Raw genomic sequence first — 19,783 nt, 5'->3', positions numbered from 1 at the left:
AGATGGATGCAAATTTTTTTCGTAATGCAGAAAAATCTGCAAATAATTACGTAAGTATTTACGTGAGTATTTACATAATTTACCTCATTACATAACATTTAGCATATTCTACCCCATTCCATTCAATGTTTCAGCAGAAACTTGTATATTTTCCTAGGAATAAATGTGCATAAATTTCGGGGAGGGTGGAAATCATCTGAAAGTCCACAGACTCTGCGCGGCCTGAGGGGGCCACTCTGCAGAAGATTACACAGGACAGATTCTTAGAAAGCTGAGCTCATTTTGGTCCATCTTGAATTTCTCCAGCAACCCTAGATTTTTTGTTTGTTTTGTTTGTTGAAATACACAATAAAAAAAATGGGGGAAAAAACTAGGGATGGCAGAGAATTCTGCCATGGATCTCGGTGAGGCCGAATGCCAGTGCATTTGGCCCCCCAAACTCTGTGGTGGAACGGCCTGCCACCCCCCACCCCCCGCGGATCCCCCCCCGGGACAAGACTTACCTGGGGCAGATCTTCCGGGCGGCGGCAGCTGCGGTGGCGGTGGCAGCTGCCGTGGCCGGTCTTCCGACCGGCCACCGCCACCGCCATTTCCAGTGTTTAAAAAAAAAAGACGTGATAGGCTTAGGAATGGACGAAAGGGACTTACCTTGTCCCACAGCTTGGCTTTGCGGTGGGGGGAGGCACTTCGGTTCTCCCCCTGAAGTTCAGGTGAGGGGGGGGAGGTGCCCTGCTTTGCCCAGCTGAAATTCAGGCCGGGGAAAAGCGCCCCGTCTCCCCGGCCGCGAAAGAAAAAGTGAAAAAAAAAAACCGTGACGCGTTCCCTTATTTTCGCCGTAGTCTACGTAAATCTTTACATAGACTACCCCTGTCCAAATAAGGAACGCAAATTTGCGTACGCACTTTTTTTTCCCCCAAAGTCACCCATGATAGGCTACGTGACGATTTACGTAGCCTATCATGGCTGACTTTGGAAATCTAGCCGTGAAAGACTACGTAAATCGTTACGTAGCCTATCACATGTGTGGTTTTTTTTTACTTTGTTTTGTAATGGCGGTGGCGGCCCCCCCGCCAAAACGCTGCCGAAACGCTGCCGGGACCTGCCGCCGAGAGGGACATTCGCCGAAGGTAAGTCCCATCCCGGGGGGGAGCGGGGAGCCGGCGGAGAATTTCCCCAACACTTTCCGGGGGCCGAATGTGTCGGCCTCCCCAAGATTCATGGAGAAATTCTCCGCCATCCCTAGATAGGCTACGTAAAGATTTGCGTAGACTATCATGGCTAGGTTAAAAAGCTCAGCTCACCTAGGGATGTACGAAACCCATTTACCTTTTTGCGGAATCTTTCACGGCGGAGGGGAATGGGGGGAGGCGATCCAGTCCTCCCCCACGGAATCCTCGATGGCTGGCTCTGCTCCGTGGCCAGGCCGTGGAGCAGCCGGCCAGGGCCGTCCGCAGCCAGATTTCCAGCCGTGGATGGGCTGCTGCAGATGCAAATGGCGGCCGCCATAGGAGCCGCCATTTGCATCCAGCCAGGCAGCTGTTATAGCGGTTTTGCGTCCAGCTAGGCAGCGTCCTGGCAGCATTTGTGTCCAGCCAGGCAGCGTCCAGCCAGGCAGCCATTAATGTAAGAATTTATGTAGCCTATCATGGCTAACCCCCCCCCAAAAAACCCTACGTGTACACAAATGTCGGCGGCTTTGTCGGCCGCCATTTGTGTTCCCTATTTTTCACCAATTTATCTTACGTAAATATTTATGTAAGATAAAACAGCAAAAAAAGGGGAACACAAATAGCATAGGGGGTGCTATTTGCGTTCCTTCATTTTTCGCTATTCTAGCCTACGTAAATATTTACATAGGCTAAAACGGCGAATAAAAAAGGAATGCAAATAGTGCCCACTATGCTATTTGCGTTCCCCTTTTTTTTTGCCATAATAGTATACATAAATATTTACGTAGAGTAAAACAGTGAAAACTCAGGAATGCAAATGGCAGCCGCCATAGCCGCCGCCATTTGCGTACGCCGGTTGTTGTTGTTTTTTTTAACCCAGATGTAATAGGCTACATAAGTCTTTACGTAGCCTATCACGTCTGGGTAAAAAAAAAGGGAAAAGACCAGATTGCAACTGGCGGCTGCAAGAGCCGGTCGAAAAGACCAGCCGCTGCCACCGGCGAAGCTGCCGCTGGAGCCGCCGCTGCCGCCATCCGGAACATCTGCCCCAGGTAAGTCTCGTCCCGGGGGGGATCCGAAGGGTGGTGGGGGTTTGTAGGCTGTTCTGCCACGGATTTTGGGTGGCCAAATGCCTGTGCATTCAGCCTCACTGAAATCCGTGGCGGAATTCTCCGCCATCCCTAAGCTCACCTCATTCCCATATTCGATCCCATGTTTCTGTTTGTTTGTTTCATTCATGAGGGGAAAATGTGCATTTTGAATGGGAACATGGCAACTTTCCCCTATGAAAATGTGTGTTTTTGTTTGTTTGTTTGTTTTTTTAACAAAAATGTGCATTTTCAAACATAAACGCAAGTTTGGACATTTGCTAGCATTTTCAGAGAACATGCATTCATGCTTGGATTTGCATTTGGAATTCCAAACTAGGGATGTACAAAAGTCACTTACCTTTTAACTAAATGTGATTTGAGGTGGGGGGGAGGCACTCCGTCCCTCCTCCTGAAATTCTGGCCGGGGCAGAGGCGCTCCGTCCCTCCCCCCCAAAATTCTGGCCGGGGGGGAGGTGCTCTGTCACTCCCCCCCTGAAATTCTGTCCAGGGGGGGATATGCTCCGTCCCTCCCCCCCCGAATCCTGGCTGGACAGGTCCACAAATGGCAGCAGCCGTAGCCGCTGCCGTTTGCGTCTCTGCAGTCAGCTGTGATAGGCTATGTAAATGTTTACGTAGCCTATCACGGCTGAGTAAAAAAAAAAAAAAAGACCATGCTTGGACTTGCATTTGGAATTCCAAACTAAGGATGTACGAAAGTCACTTACCTTTTAATGAAATGTGATTCGAGGTGGGGGGGAGGTGCTCTGTCCCTCCCCCCCGAAATTCTGGCCGGGGGAGAAGGCGCTCTGTCCCTCCCCCCCCATATCCTGGCCAGCCGGGTCCACAAATGGCGGCAGCCGTAGCTGCCGTTTGCGTCCCTGCAGTCAGCCGTGATAGGCTACGTAAATGTTTACGTAGCCTATCACGGCTGAGTAAAAAAAAAATTAAATAAACACGTGCGTACGCAAATGACAACGCGCATGGGCGCCGCCATTTGCATTCCTTATTTTGGCACGTCTAGTCTACGTAAACATTTACGTAGATTACGGCGAAAATAAGGGGAACGCAAATAGCGTAGATGCTACGCTATTTGTGTTCCCCTTATTTTCACCGTAGTCTACGTAAATGTTTACGTAGACTAGATGTGCCAAAATAAGGAAGGAAAATGGCGGCGCCCATGCGCGTTGCCATTTGCGTACGCAAGGTTTGTTTGTTTGTTTTTTACTCAGCCATGATAGGCTACATAAACATTTACGTAGCCTATCACGTTTTTTTGGTTTTTTGGTTTTTTTACTGGAAATGGCGGTGGCGGCAGCCGGTCGGAAGACTGGCCACCGCAGCCGCCGCTGCCGCCCTGCCGCTGCCCCGTCGCCGGAGCCGCCGCCGCTGCTGCCGCCAGGAAGATTCGCCCAAGGTAAGTCCCGTCCGGGGGGGGGCGGGGGGCAGACCATTTTGCCACAGATTTCGGGGGGCCCAATGCGCTGGCATTCGGCCTCCCTGAGATTCGTGGCGAAATTCCATGACATTCCTATTCCAAACAGGACAAGTTTGCCTATTTGCAAACATAAACACAATTCTCATATATCCCTAGTACTGAATGGGGATGGGCGAATCAGCATTGTTCAAGATCGCTGGGATTCTCCAAACTTCATCTAACCACTCATCATGTGCCCTATTTGTGAACAGGAGATTTGCACAAAGTGAGCAGTACTCAAATGATTGATTTGTGCAAACCTCCTAACATTTGCACAAATCTCCCAAAATTTACTCCATGGAATAAAGCATGGCTGATTTTGTCTGCTGGGTGTCATGCCCTGACTAGAGGAATCCTCCTCAGAGGAAGAAGTAGAGCCTCTAGAAACCAAGGGAATGCTAGATCAGTCACTGGCATCAGACCAGGAGGAGTCTGGGCCTTTGGGGGAGATCGCTGTCAGCGGAAGGGGAGACTGACTCTGGAGCAGATGGTGAGCAACCCCCTGATCCCCAGGAGTGTCATCACCTCAAGCAAAAAGCCAGTAGGCTTCCTGTAAGAAGGAGTGCTAGCTTACAAAGGTGGAATCCTTGGGAGAAAGCAGCTCCTCTTGAGTAGGGCTCTGGCCAGAGAACTCCAGTGGACAACAGCTGAGCCTGGATGGGGGTCAGCAGCCTTTGTGGTTCAAAGCCTTCAGTCAGAATCTGCTAGTTGCTGGAAACAATGTCTCATCGGCTCTTCCTGCCTTATCCCCTGATCCTGCTTTGTGATTGAACCTCTGCACTACAGACCTTGGACTTGTGCTTGACTCTGCTACTGGATTGTGTATGTATCTGATTTGCTAACTGTGTTTGACTGCTGCCTGTGTGACTATTCCTGCTGTTCCTGACTCCATATGCTCGACTGATGGCCTGTGCTTTGAGTCTGCGCCTGTTATCTTGATCACGTCTGCCTTTGCCTGCACTCCCTTGAACTAAAACCTGTGTCCTAGAACATTGGCCTGGTTTATTACTTGGACTTTTGTCATCCCTATCACTGAGACTGCTACAGCCAATGCAGGACCCTGAGGAAATGTGTGCAAATTAGGAAAGTTGTGCAAATCAGACCTGGAAGTGGGAGCAAGATGAACCCAAGCATGTGTTTGATGATCTGTGAATGTTTTTGATGGAAATGTGCTTTTGCTCATACTCACGTTTGGAGCTTCAAACAGGGCATGCTTGCATGCATTGTGAGCAAAACTGAAATCCTCATACATCCCCAGTTTAGATACAGATACATTGGGGGCACCGCAAAAAGCTTTCCTTTTGAGCTATCCTTGCCTTGAACCTCCTCGCAAGGATTCAGACACAGGTGCTCGATTATGCAAGCACCTCTGCTCAAAAGCTCAATACACCTCTACCAGCATGTCAAAGGAGACACTTGACAGTGAGGGCTTATTGTGAAGAGTATGTCAATCAATGCTCTAAGCAAAGAGCATTTCACATTGCTAGTGATACATGTAAAGGGGTTTTATGAAGCTTAAACTACATCCTCTTCATGTGATAACTTTTTAAATATAACTGTTTTGAACACAGAGATAAATACTTTTTTTTTGCCAACCCCCCCCCCAGTAAATATGGTGTATTGTAGATGCATTAGGTAGCCATGCCATGCATTATCTTCCTGATTAATTTACCCAGATTGGGGGGGGGAAGAAGCGAAGACAAATATACTAGGGGTGAACGAAAGTCACTTACCTTTTCTCGCAGCTTTTTCGCGGTGGGGGGGGAGCGCTTCGCTGCTCCCCCCGCGAAGTTCAGGCCGGGGGGGGAGGCTTCCCGCCTCGCCCGGCCGAAATTCAGGCCGGGGAGGAGGCTTCCTGCCTCGCCCGGCCGCGAACACGAAAGTAAAAAAAAAAAAAAAAAGTCCCCTGATAGGCTACGTGACGATTCACGTAGCCTATCACAGCTAGATCTGGAAAGTCAGCCGTGATAGGCTACGTGAATCGTCACGTAGCCTATCACGGGTGACTTTAAAAAAAAAAAGCGCGTACGCGAATGGCGGCCCCCATAGGGAGCCGCCATTCGCGTTCCTTATTTAGTTGCTGTAGTCTACGTCAATGTTTACGTAGACTACGGCGAAAATAAGGGCAACGCAAGTAGCGTTGCCCTTATTTTCGCCGTAGTCTATGTAAACATTGACGTAGACTACAGCGACCAAATAAGGAACGCGAATGGCGGCTCCCTATGGGGGCCGCCATTATCCGTACACACTTTTTTTTTTTTTTTTTAAAGTCACCCGTGATAGGCTACGTGACGATTCACGTAGCCTATCACGGCTGACTTTGCAAATCTTGCCGTGATAGGCTACGTGAATCGTCACGTAGCCTATCAGGGGACGTTTTTATTTTTTTTTCTTTGATTGCAATGGCGGGGGCGGCAGCCGGTCGAAAGACCGGCTGCCGCTCCCGCCCCGCTCGAACACCGGACGAACCGCCAGCCGGACCCGCCGCCGGGAGGGACATTCAGGGAAGGTAAGTCCCGTCCCGGGGGGGGGCAGGGGGCGGGGGGGGCGGAGGATTTCTCCCCGAAACTTGTTCGGGGGGCCGAACACGTTGGCGCTCGGCCCCCCGAAGTTTCGGGGAGAAATTCTCCGCCATCCCTAAAATATACATGTCATTGTATACATCCTTCTCGTGAGAAGCCACCACATTTCCCCCAAGGTGAAGTCAGAGGTGAAGTTGAGAACCCTGTTTAGTGAAACATCTGCAGGAATGTCAGAAGAATTGTTTACATTTCAATGTTTGTCTCAAAAGATTAGCAGAATCTGTCCACAGGATTTCACATATACTGACACAAGTATTCATCTCCATATCAGAAGGTGTGTGAGATTCTTTTGATCACATCCTATGTTGTAGCAAATACACAGACCCTTCTGGAATGTTGGCCATGTCTTCCGCCTTCACATCACTTTAGTGAAACAAAATGGGGGTAGGGAAACCTTTGGAAAGGAACAGACTTGTACAAATCTACTGTCTTCACTAAGGATTGGATCTATCTACATATGAAACTTTCTTTCCTGCCAGCAAGCTTTCATCAGCTCATTGGGTGACCTTAGGCAAGACTGATCAGTAAGAGATATCAAATCATTGCATAAGACCATGTTTTGATGTTTGGAAATTCATGTCTGCATGGCATGCTCAGCAGACAAGAGATTTTTGGGAACCCCCGCTGAAAAACATCCTCTTAATTGAGCCTTCCACCTTCACAGAAGGTGATGAGAGCGTTACTTGAAAGAGAATCAAATTCAAATACTTAAGCGGTTTGGAGAGGTCCCTGTAAAAACACCAATACAGAATCATCTGAGAACACAACAGAGCTTTTTGTAGTTATTTACTGCAAATATTTTTGTATCACCTCAAGGGCCCCAGCACTTAAATCTTTTAGATACATCATAGAGAGAGAAAAAATGTCTTATGCATTGAATAGATTGTCAGAAGTATCTTCATTCTCCTTCAACATCACTACGATTTCTCCATCTCAGTGTTATAATCTCAACCTATATGGAACTTTCCCCAGTTTTAAACTGGGAATGGGAGGAAGGGAGATCTTAGTCCCAGCCTAAATGTGCAAAAAAGGGATCCTGAAACCACTGAATAATCAATATTTTAATCAATGCACTTTTGCATCAATATCCACTAAGAAAGAAAAAGACCCCAAACGAAAACTGGTGAACCTTGCATGCATGACTACACTCAGAGCAAAGATCAGAAATAAAAGATGGTGATTCACCAATGAATCAATGTTTCTGTACAAACAGGGTCAATCAAAACAATCTGGGAAGCAATTTGAAAGCATCCCTGCTTATAGCCATTGAAGAATCAGTTTGGCTTTTGGCATAATGCCAGTAATAAATATATCTGAGTTTTGTAGTGAGCTACTAAGAAGTAGCCTTGAGGATGCTAATGTATGCTGTTTGATTTAAGGGGAATTGAAGCTGTTTTACAGACTAACACTATCGGTCTGGGTGTTTGCCTGTTCCTCATCCAGACCTATTAAAAAAGCATACACAAATGGTTTCTGGAGATGTTTTCCTACCCCAAGTAAAGTTCCAATGTAACTTGGGTTAGTAAAATGTCTGAAAACCAAAGCAAAGGGGTGGTGTCAGAAGATGTCTGCTTCCTTCTGCTGGATTTTGTGTGAAAAATGCCATGGAGCATTGCTGAAAATAGTAGAAAAATAACAGCTAGCAGAGGGACATCTTTAAGCAAGAATACAATCAGCACCCATTGTGTTGAGTTAAAAAAGGGTGACACTTAGGCTTTTTAAAAAGGACACTATGATCTGCTTATTCCAGGGTCGTCTGCCTGTTCCATCAATGAAGTCCTGTCCTGTCCCAGACTGACTGGAAAAGGTCTTGACCTTGTTTCCACTAGAATAGGAGTGTTGAACCTCTTTCAGCCCTGGGGCTGAATTCAATTTTGGAGGAACTCTCAGGGGCTGCATTCCAATGGTGAGCAGGGATGAAGGCAAAAGGGGGTGGGATCAAAGGCAAAAAAGCCTGAATACCAAAATACCAGCATATCTTAGCTTAAAATCTTACTGCCAGTAAATAACCATTAGGAGAGACATTCCAACCTTTCCCCCCCTTTTTTTTAAGAAAGGGGAGGGGGCAAAAGCCAGGAATCCACCAAAATATGGAAAGTGGGGGAAAGTGGATGGGGAAGGGGAAGACAGGAATCCCCCAATATGTTGGGGAAAAGTGGATGGGGAAGGGGGGACAGCCATCTTGGAACCCCTTGAAGGCTGGATTTGTCTCACAGGTCTAAGGTTTGATTCCCCTGCAGTTGAAGGACTGGTGACCCCCTTTGCTGAAGGTGTCAATAAGGTGCAGCGAGCCATCATAATCTGATAATTACCTCCCCCCCCCCATACCAGTAGCCTAGTGGATAAATGTACTAGGAGCTTGGGGACAAAACCAATTGTAATGAAGCCTTACAAATATTGCACCAGGCTCGGCTGTCCTTTCTGTCACTGTATCATTGAATGAAACTGAGCGGTATCTTTTCCCCTTCTTTTGTGGTCGGGATTTCTATTCCCAAGTGCATGGTCTTACATTGACCTGTATCAGTATTTACACACTGTACTGCAGCCTTACAGGCTCACAGCACAGCACTGGAAGGGAGGCAAGCCTTCCCATGTTGCCTTGGCAACTGGGCAACACTCATTCTCATCCCACATGGTGAAGCAACTCAGGAGGAATAGAGTAGATGAGTAGATCTGCACAGATGAATAGATATACCTCTGTATATTCAGAAATGTTTACTCCACAGGATTCCAGTTTTCCCTTTCCGTCCCTGTCCACTCTTCATCAGCGATCTGTCAGTCAGTGAGTGATTCCCACAATCATAAAAATTACCCACTCTTATTTCAGTTGACAGTTTCCCGCTATCCCACCCCCACTGTCAGAATACTCACAAGAATACTGGAATTCCTCTCAAAACTCTGGAGTACTGGCAGCATTCTCACTTCAGAGTGAAACTGAGGTTGCCTGACATAACTTTGCCAGCAGTTGCTGCCATAGGATTTTATGAGGCAGAAAAAACCTTAATAACATTTGAAATGCTGCTCAGAATGTCCCCTAACCAATGAAAGGCACATCTCAACAAACCTGAATAAAGTACAACAGTAGTTTTCATCGTAGCATGGAAACTGCTGCTTGGAGTAAAAAGTAGGGCTGTACACAGACCCGCCAACCCACTTTGGATGCTGCTTTGGATCCTCTGAAGTAACCCTATCTGGCTCAGGTCAATTCAGACCCCTCCACTTCGAATCAGATCCGAATCTGAAGCAAGATTTGGATGTCTGGATTGTCCGTTTTGGGGGTTGCCCCATTGACTTGCATGGGAAAACACAAATTGTCATAACTTTTTTTAGTTTTCATGATAGGCATGAAATCTGGGGACCTTTCCACCACCCTGGAGAGGAGAACACCTGTAAAATTTCAGACAGTTTGGCCCACTGGTTTTTGTGCTAGGTGGAGTTAAAATCTGATGCTTTCCACAGGAACTCTCAAAGCAAAGAGCTGTAACGTCTCCCTGTTTCCGCACATGCACATGATTAGGGATGTCAGAGAATTCTGCCATGGATCTTGGTGAGGCCAAATGCCAGTGTATTCGGCCCCCTGAAATCCATGGCAGAACGAAGCCCCCCCCCATGAAAGGTGCACAAAATTGAGCACTTACCTGCTGCCATCCGTGCTTCCTCATCATAGCTGTGATAGGCTACGTAAATAATTAAGTAGCCTATCACGGCTAACGCAGGGACACCATTTGCGTTCCTGTGGAGGCTGTGATAGGCTACCTAAGTATTTATGTAGCCTATCATGGCAAGCTAAAAAAAAAAAAAAATGTACGCAAATGGCGGCAGCTACGGCGGCCACAATTTGCGTTCCCTTTTTCCGCTGTTTTAGCCTACGTAAATATTTACATAAGCTATTATGGCGAAAAATAGGGGAACACAAATAGCGTAGTGGGCGCTATTTGCGTCCCTTTTTTTCATCGTAATAGCTTACGTGAATCTTTACGTAGGCTAAAATGGTGGGGAAAAAAGGAACGCAAATGACGCCCACTACGCTATTTGTGTTCCCCTTTTTTTTTCACCGTAATTGCTTACGTAAATATTTACATAGGCTAAAATGGCAAAAAAAGGGAATGCAAATGGCGGCCGCCGTAGCCGCCGCCATTTGCATACGCTGTTTTTTTTTTGCCTGCAAGTTGCCCTGTGGCCGGATGTCTGGCTGCGGGCAGTCCCAGCCGGCAACTCCACGGAATCTCCGTGGAGCGAGCCGGGCGGATTAGGATTTCGGGGGGAGGCGCTCCGTGCTTCCCCCCCACCGCGAATCACCCCGTAGAAAAGGTGACTTTCGTACATCCCTACACATGATACCTTGGCCCCTCCAAGCCCCTCTTGAGTGCATCACACATCCCACAGCCCAGGCAGTTTGGCCCACTGGCCTGTGTACTAAGCACAAGTGAAATTTGAGCTTTTCCAGGAAAAGTCCCAAAGCAAAGGGCTGTAACTCCTTCCACAGACATGCGTGATGCTTGCCTGGTCCCCTCCCAGCCCCCATCAAGGGCATCCCACCCACCAATGTCCGGCAGTTTGGCCCACTAGCTTGTGTGCTAGGCACTGGTGAAATTTGATTTTTTCCACAAAAACTCCCAAAGCAAAGAGCTATAACACGTATGCCTTTTTTCCATGGACATGCATGACACATGGGCCCCTCCCAGCCCCCCTGGAGGGCATCCCACCCACCAAAGTCCAGGCACTTTGGCACTGTCTTGCATACTAGGCACAGGTGAAATGTGATATTCCCAGAAACTCAGACCAAACTCAGGAGGGAAAGTGTGTTGAAACAGAGGTCACTATCCCTAATCTCTGCTGCAGGTTTGTTTGAAGTCCAAAACAATCCTTATTCAGAAGAATCACCAGCTCAGCCCCTCTATGCCTGAATACACGATGGGAGGCAGGCTGGAAGAGGTTATTTTTTTATCTGCTTTTGTTTTTTTCTAGCACACATTACATGAGTATTTTGAATGTATCCTGAATGAACACGGTCAGGGCCTAGCCCAGAAGGGCCACTGATTTTTGAACGCTGGAAACCTCCACCTGGTGGACCCATACTTCCCCCACCCCACCTCCTCCTTGGTGGCCTGCCTAAGCCTCTTGGGGGTGAGAGACGGAGAGCTTGCAGGAGTTCTGGAGGCACTACCAGCCTTGCACTTGCCCCTGCTGCCGGCCTGCTGGGACGTGGGGGACTCTTCCCCGAGCAAGACCAGTTGGTGCTGCCTCCGTCAGTGCAGGAGCAGGCTGCTGGTGCTGTAGTGCCCTGGCTGTTTCCCCCTGCTCAGAGACACCTTGCAGTGGCAGCACACAGCAGTGCTGGGATCCACTCCCACCTCACAGTGGTTCCACACAACGCTGCCCTCACATTTCAGGGAGGTGGAGATGCAGACTGCCTGTCTTGATTCTGGGGGGGGGGACCACACGAGCAGGGAAACAGTGGAGGAGGGGTCGGGTGCTGGAGCCTCTGCCTGCTGCTTCTCCTCCATCACACCCTGGAGGATCTCCTCCTCCTCACCCTCCACCACTCTGAGGACATCAGACACCTCTGACCTAACGTCCATCAGCCGGCTCCCCTCTTCCACAACAGAAGGAGATGCTGCTCTGCCTTGGGCAAGAGTGCAACTAGTGCACCTGCCCACGCCAGGCTCCTTGAACAGTGAACATTGGGCACTGCAACTGGCCTCCATGCTCTGCTGTCCTACTGCACCAGGATACATTATCTAGACTAGGGGACAGACAGCTGGCTTAACGGTGCTGCTAGTGACAGCAGCACCTCGCCCACCTCTGCCCCAGCCAACACTCTGAGGATGCCTCATATTGCACTGGATTGCTTTGCCACACAGAAGAGTGTTATTGGAATAAGAAGGTAATTAATGTGAATACTATGGGTCTCATGCTTTTCCACACTGCCTTGAAATTTGGACGTATAGTGTTGGTGGAACAAAAACCTAGCGCGCGCGCGTGCACACACACACACACACACACACAAGCTAAAGAAAAGCAGAACTACCTAAGCAAACGACTAAGCAAATCTTTAATTTATTGTTTTATATTTCATCTTCTTTTATGGAAGGCAGGTTAACTTCAAGAAATACATGACAGCAGAGGTGACAGAATAAGGGCCAAGAGAAAGCGAACAATAATTTATAAAACCCTTCTTTTGTTTCTGTTTCAGGAGGATCAGCACAGAGAAGACACAGACGGTTCACTTCAGCATGCGGGGGCGGGGGGACACCAAACACTACACACATAGGCTGCTATAATATGCTTTTCTTTAAGAATTTAGAAAGCAAGGGAAAAAAAACCTAAATGATTGAATATGACTTAAAAGTGGGGGGACATGCCCAGAAGTCAATGTTTGCTTTAAAAAATCGAAATAAGACTGTTTAAAAAAAAAAAATCTAAAAGAGACAGAGTTGACAGACAAAAATTACAAGGAAATAGAATGGAGAAAGCAGAAATGAGGGTTGACCTTAAATAACAAACACAGCCTTTTCCAGAATCCAAGTGACATAAACAAACAAACACAAAAATGGCGGGGGACGGGGGAGCGTAGCAGCAACAACCGAGGAGAAGCTATGTTAGTTTGAAAAAATATGGAAAGGAGAGATGAATATATCTAATACAAATAACAAACAAGTCAGAGGTAGAAAGAAATAGGAGAAGGTGGCTGGAAGGGGTGCGTGCTGCAAAGACACCATCCCAAGCAAGGAGCAAGGGAATGATCCCACTACAACCAAGCTGTTTCCTTTTAATTTAAATATTGAGGTAAGCCTAATGGTGACAAAAAATGAAGAAATAGAAGGAATAACTCCGAGGAATGCACACGTGCACACATGATCATCTACCCATACACCAGCCTTCTCCCAAAGACACAGCTAGCACACTCTCAAAGACACACTCTCTCTGAAGACTGCTGGCGTCAGTTCTGGCTGAGAGTTCCTATTCGCCATAGCACACTCCCTCCCTCTCCTGCGCTCGCCTTCCTGCCTCCCCCTGCCTTCCCACATCCACTCACCTTCCCCCTCCCTCCACCCTCCTCCTCCTCCTTCCCCTCCCCATGAGCTTTCAGAAGGTGATACTTTTTGGAGACAGCCTACCTGGACTGCTCAAGCATTAAGCAGAGCTCTGAATATATGAGACAGAGGAGGCATTTCGTGGGGGGGGGGGCCTTCACCCCAGGTCACCTTGGCACTGCTCTGACTCACCTCATATCATGAGGCTTTTGCTTCAAATAAGCCCACTTCACCTCGTTATTCAGGCTTCGTGACAAGGCGGTAGACAGCCCTAGTAGAAAGTACAGATGTGCCCATTTTCAGCAATATTAAATGGCTGTATCTAGGGATGGCAGAGAATTCTGCCATGGACTTAAATGAGGCCGGATTCCAAAGAATCCGACTTCTGGAGTCTGCAGTGGAGTGGCCACACTTACATCCAGGTTTGGAGGAGTTCCCATGGAATGGATCTCCGGCTCCCTATATGATGCAATTGGCTAATGGTGGCTGCCATTAGCCTATCGTGGGGAAAAATGCAGCCTTAAACAGAGTATTGTATGCCATTTCCAGCCTTAAAACACTTACTTTGACCTATATTGCAGATGTTTATGGCTGTACTTAGGTCAAAGTTAGTGCTTTACAGCCGCGAACGATGTACAATACACCATTTATGGCTGTATTTTTCCCGCAATAGGCTAATGGCAGCCGCCATTAGTGTATCATGTTCTATAGGGAGCTGGACAGCTGCTCTGCCAACTCCTGCAGATGCAGCTGGGCTCTGGAGGATTCCATGGGGCCCTGAGTGGCCTGGATTGCCCATCCACGGACCCCTTCCCCCAGACCACACAGTGGGGGGTTCGTGTATCACTAGCTGTACCTGTGACAATCTTTACTGGATCGCCTTGAAAGTTTGCACAACTGAAGACCTCATCAGGTAGATCATGTATGTCAAGTTTCAGGCTATCAGCTAAGCAGGCATCCATTGTATAAGCAGGAAAATTTTGAGGATTATAATGGCGGAAACTTTTTGTTTCTTTTGTTGGGTTTTTTTGAGACTCACCATAACTAAAGGGATACTCCTGTGTCCCTTTAATGTAAAATTCTACAGCCTATAGAGTTGGATAGAATTTCCTACTGGTTTCTTCTGGTTCATATCCTTACAGATGTTCTCTCTCTCTCTCTCTCTCTCTCCCCCCCTTTAATTGTTTTTAATAATTCATGGAGTGCTCTCCACAGTTTATTGGAGTGAACAGTTTAGCCATACTGCACTGCACAGCATCTGCAAATACATGGTTTCTCAGCATCCCCAAAGCTCAGCCTATCTGAACCAATGAAGACATATTGTCACAACATGGAGCCAGCTGTAATAATGAAACAAGATATTCTATTGATCAGTGTAGCAAAGGGGCCAACATAGCCTAGTTAATGCTGAACACACCTGACAATGGTGAGGTAGCCCCAAGGTGTTGCTTCTTCTTCTTTGTAATCATCAGGTCTTAATGGCCATTACAAATGGCTGAGAGAAGATAATCTCTTGGCTGAGCCTGGCAAAGCAAGGAAAGGGAGAATGAGTTGGCAAATGGTTTGTCATTGCTTGGGCTCACCTGACCTTCCTATTGAACCCCTGAATGAACCATCATAAATCAAGTCTGCAACATTGTTTGGAGCTTTGAAAATAATCATATATCTTTCCCCTTAACAATGCACCAGCTTTCTGCATCCTTAACAGATTCCCACAATCAAGTAAAATTCCCACCAGCAAACAAATCAGTGTATATAGGGAACAGATAGAGTGGGTGTCAGGAAATGTATGGAAGAGACTGCTTCAGAAAGTCCTGGGGTGTATAATATATTAGACAAGCCAAATACCCAACAACATGGATTTGAAATGCATTTGTCAAATAGTTCCTCTTCCTCCTTTTTTGTTTGGTTTTTGTTTTGTTTTGTTGTTTTATTCTAAACTCTAAACATCAGCACCACCTAGGACTAGAAACAAGTGTGTGTGAGAGAGAAAGAAATTCATTTGGTTCACATTTCAATACAAACTTACCAAATTTGTACTTCTTGAACTATTGCATGAACTGGAACACAATTATTCTTCATTAGTCTCACTTCTCCAAATTTTGCCATGCATTTCTCCAATTAAAAATATGCACTTTAGGTAAATGTGTGAACAAAAGATGTGTACATTAGGGGATATTGTATACAACAAGGCATATTTGGGGTGAAATTGCTTGCAAAAATGTGTAGATTAGGGAAAACTGCATACAAAAATGTGTATACTTGGAGAAATGTGTATAAAAATGTGTGCAGGTTTTTGTGTAGGTTTTTAACGAAAAAATTGCAGACTGATGCAGAAATGGGATGGGATGAACTTGTGCTTAAAAAAAAATGGAAATTGTAGAAAGCAAAACAGATTTGTTCATATCCCTACCTAAGCAGAGCAGTGATTAGAGCACTTAAAGTGCAAACCTATACTTGTCTACTCAGAAGCAAGTCCCATTCAGTTCAATAGGACTTAGTCCCAGCTAAGTGGCTATAGGCTTGCAGCTTTAGGAATATGGTTACTCTTCATCATTTTTACAGGCCCTACTTCTGTGTGTAGGCAGTTGGCATCCCGCTATGAACCTGGAGTTCCCCTAGGGATGGCAGAGAATTTCTCCCCGAAACTTCGGGGGGCCGAGCGCCAATGTGTTCAGCCCCCCGAACAAGTTTCAGGGAGAAATTCTCCGCACCCCCCTACCCCCCACACCCCCCCCGGGACGGGACTTACCTTTGCCGAATGTCCCTCCCGGCGGCGGGTCCGGCCGGCGGTTCGGCGGGTGTTCGTGCGGGGCGGGAGCGGCAGCCGGTCTTTCGACTGGCTGCTGCCGCCGCCATTGCAATCAAAGAAAAAAAAAACGCCCCCGTGATAGGCCACGTGATGATTAACGTAGCCTAATACGGCTAGATTTGCAAAGTCAGCCGTGATAGGCTACGTAAATCATCACGTAGCCTATCACGGGTGACTTAAAAAAAAAAAAAAGCACGTACGGATAATGGCGGCCCCCATAGGGAGACGCCATTTGCGTTCCTTATTTGGTCGCTGTAGTCTACGTAAATCTTTATGTAGACTACGGCGAAAATAAGGGCAACGCTATTTGCGTTGCCCTTATTTTCTCCGTAGTCTACGTAAAGATTTATGTAGACTACAGCAACCAAATAAGGAACGCGAATGGCGGCTCCCTATGGGGGCTGCCATTAGCGTACGCGCTTTTTTTTTTAAAAAAAAGTCACCCGTGATAGGCTACGTGACGATTAACGTAGCCTATCACGGCTGACTTTGCAGATCTAGCCATGATAGGCTACGTTAATCGTCACGTAGCCTATCACGGGGGCATTTCTTTTTTTTTTTAAACTTTGGAGTTCGTGGCCGGGCGAGGCGGGAAGCCTCCTCCCTAGCCTGAATTTCAGCTGGGCGAGGCGGGAAGCCTTCCCCCCGGCCTGAATTTCGGCCGGGCGAGGCGGGAAGCCTCCCCCCCAGGCTGAACTTTGCGGGGGGAGCAGCGAAGCGCCTCTCCCCCACCGCGAACAAGCTTCGACGACAGGTAAGTGACTTTCGTCCACCCCTAAGTTCCCCCCTGTGTAAACTCACTCCTTACAAAACTGATAATCTGATTGAAGATGGGATGGCTTCCCAGCCACTACTCCCCAACAGCAGTTCTGGCTCTGTTCTAAATTGGGGCCACATGCAGATGTTGATAATAGCCATCTCAGCCCATACAATGGTGATTTATTTATTTATTTATTTAGCATATGGCACACATTGCCAGGGAGTCTACAATGTTTTTACACTGTAGATGTTCTGGTGCCGGTAGTTGCTAGTCTTTGTTGCACTGATGCACCACAAGAGGGTGAGCTAGCTTTGCATCAGCTGGCCAGCAGCGTTCTTAGGGAAGTCGGCTCATCCGGGCTTTTTCTCCACCACTCCTCCGCCGATTGCATCCAGGCAGATCCAACACCGGTTCCTGCTCCCCGCATAGAATGCTGCCAGCGTTTTCCCCCACCAAAATGGGGGTACCTATTTATCTACTTGCAGATGGTATGCTTTTGAACTGCTAGGTGGGCTGGAGCTAGGGATGAAATGATGGGAGCTCAATGGTGATACGGTACCAGTACCATACAGATATGGTACCCTACACTGTCTCATTTCAAGGCCAATGCCATATCCACCGCATCATACTTGATCAGCACTTTACCAAGGGCTGTTGCATTAAAAACTGAACATTTTAAAGGAATCTCCATAGAGCTCATCATTTTCATTGTTAGGAATGGGGGAAAAAGGGGGACTCCCCTATATATACCAGCTGAGCAGTGCCTGGCATCTAATCACATAGCCCCCACTGGAAAAGTTTGTTTCCCCCAAGGGCTCAGGATCCACCAGATATGCCTCAACGTCCCACACACAGGCACCTCTGTTGTGATACTTCGCTTGGGGGGCTCTGAGTCAACCTCCAAAGAGGAGTCCTCCAGAGAGGGCATGACATGATGGGTGAACTTGTCTATTTCTGGCCCATGCCAGTTTGACATGCTTTTAACCACAATTCTGTTCCATTCCATTTCCAGATAGGTCTGTGAGTTTTTTGTTGTTGTTCAGTCATTAAGTTGTGTCCGACTCTTCATGACCCCATGGACCATCGCATGTCAGGCCTAGGGATGTTAGAGAATTCTGCCACAGATCCCAGGGGGGCTGAATTCCAGTGAATTCGGCCCCCCAGAATTCATGGCAGAACAGAGCCCCCCAGCCCTCCACCCCGCAAAAGCCCCGCGAAACGGAGCCTACCTGGCTGCGGCTCCGGCTCTGGCTCCGGCAGTGGCGGCGGTAGCAGCGGCAGCGACAGCTATTACGTAAGCTATTATGGTGAGAAAAAAAGGAACACAAATAGCGCCCACTATGCTATTTGTGTTCCCCTTTTTTTTGCTGTAATAGCTTATGTAAATATTTACGTAGGCTAAAACAGTGAAAAAAAGGGAATGCAAATGGTGGCCGCCGTAGCCGCCGCCATTTGCGTATGCTTTTTTTTTTTTTAGCTTGCCGTGATAGGCTATGTAAATACTTATGTAGCCTATCACGGCCTCTGCAGGGACACAAATGGCATTCCTGCATTAGCCGTGATAGGCTACGGAATTAGTTATGTAGCCTATCACAGTTATGATGAGGAAGCGAATAGTGGTCACAGCGCAGCCGCCATTCGCAAGTCAGCGCAGACGACAGCAGGTTAGTGCTCCATTTTGCATGCCTTTTGTGGGGGGGGCTTTGTTCCACCATGGATTTTGGGGGGCCGAATGCACTGGCATTCGGCCTCACCGAGATCTGTGGCGGAATTCTCTGACATCCCTACTTTCCTGTATAGTTCTTCTGTGTATTATTTCCACCTCTTCTTAATCTCATCTGCTTCTGTTAGGTCCCTGCCTTCTTTGTCCTTTATCATGCCCGTCTTTGCACAAAATGTTCCCTTGAGATCTCCGATTTTCTTGAAAAGATCTCTAAGCTTTCCCATTCTATTATTTTCCTCAATTTCTTTGCATTGTTCATTTAAGAAGGCCTTCTGGTCTCTCCTTGCTATTCTCTGGAACTCTGCATTCAATTGGATATATCTTCCCCTTTCTCCCTTGCTTTTTGCTTCCCTTCTTTCCTCAGCTACTTGTAAAGCCTCATCAGACAGCCATTTTGCTTTCCTGCATTTCTTTTTCTTTGGGATGGATTAAGTTGCTGCCTCCTGAACAATGTTACGGACCTCCGTCCAGAGTTCCTCAGGCACTCTGTCGATCAGGTCTAGTCCCTTAAATCTATTCCTCACCTCTACTCTATAGTCATAAGGGATATGATTTAGGTCATACCTGAATGGTTTAGTGGTTTTCCCTACGTTCTTCAATTTAAGCTGAAATTTTGCAATAAGAAGTTCATGATCTGAGCCACAGTCAGCTCCAGGTCTTGCTTTTACTGACGGTATAGAGCTTTTCCATCTTTGGCTGCAAAGGACATAATCAATCTGATTTCGATATTGACCATCTGGTGATGTCCATGTGTAGAGTCGCCTCTTGTGCTGTTGGAAAAGAGTGTTTGCTATGATCAGTGTGTTCTCTTGGCAAAACTCTATTAGCCTTTGTCCTGCTTCATTTTGTACACCAAGGCCATGCTTGCCTGTTTTCCCAGTGATTTCTTGACTTCCTACTTTAGCATTCCAATCCCCTATGATGAAGAGGACATCTTTTTTGGTGTTAGTTCTAGAAGGTGTTGTAGGTAGGGATGTACAAAAGTCACTTACCTTTCCGCGGATTATGTTGATAGGGGGGAGGCGTTCCATCCCTCCCCCCGGAATCCTTGATGGGGGGGAGGCAATCCATTCCTCCCCCCCGGAATCCTCCATGGCTAGCTGTGCTCTGCAGCAGCTCCGTGGAGCAGCTGGCC

Source organism: Heloderma suspectum, chromosome 6 (genome assembly GCF_057233095.1).
Source record: "Heloderma suspectum isolate Gila_16-S chromosome 6, 16-S_ref, whole genome shotgun sequence".
NCBI classification, from domain to species: Eukaryota; Metazoa; Chordata; class Lepidosauria; order Squamata; family Helodermatidae; genus Heloderma; species Heloderma suspectum.
The sequence above is the reverse complement of the archived record's forward strand: the minus strand, read 5'-3'. Positions refer to the sequence as shown.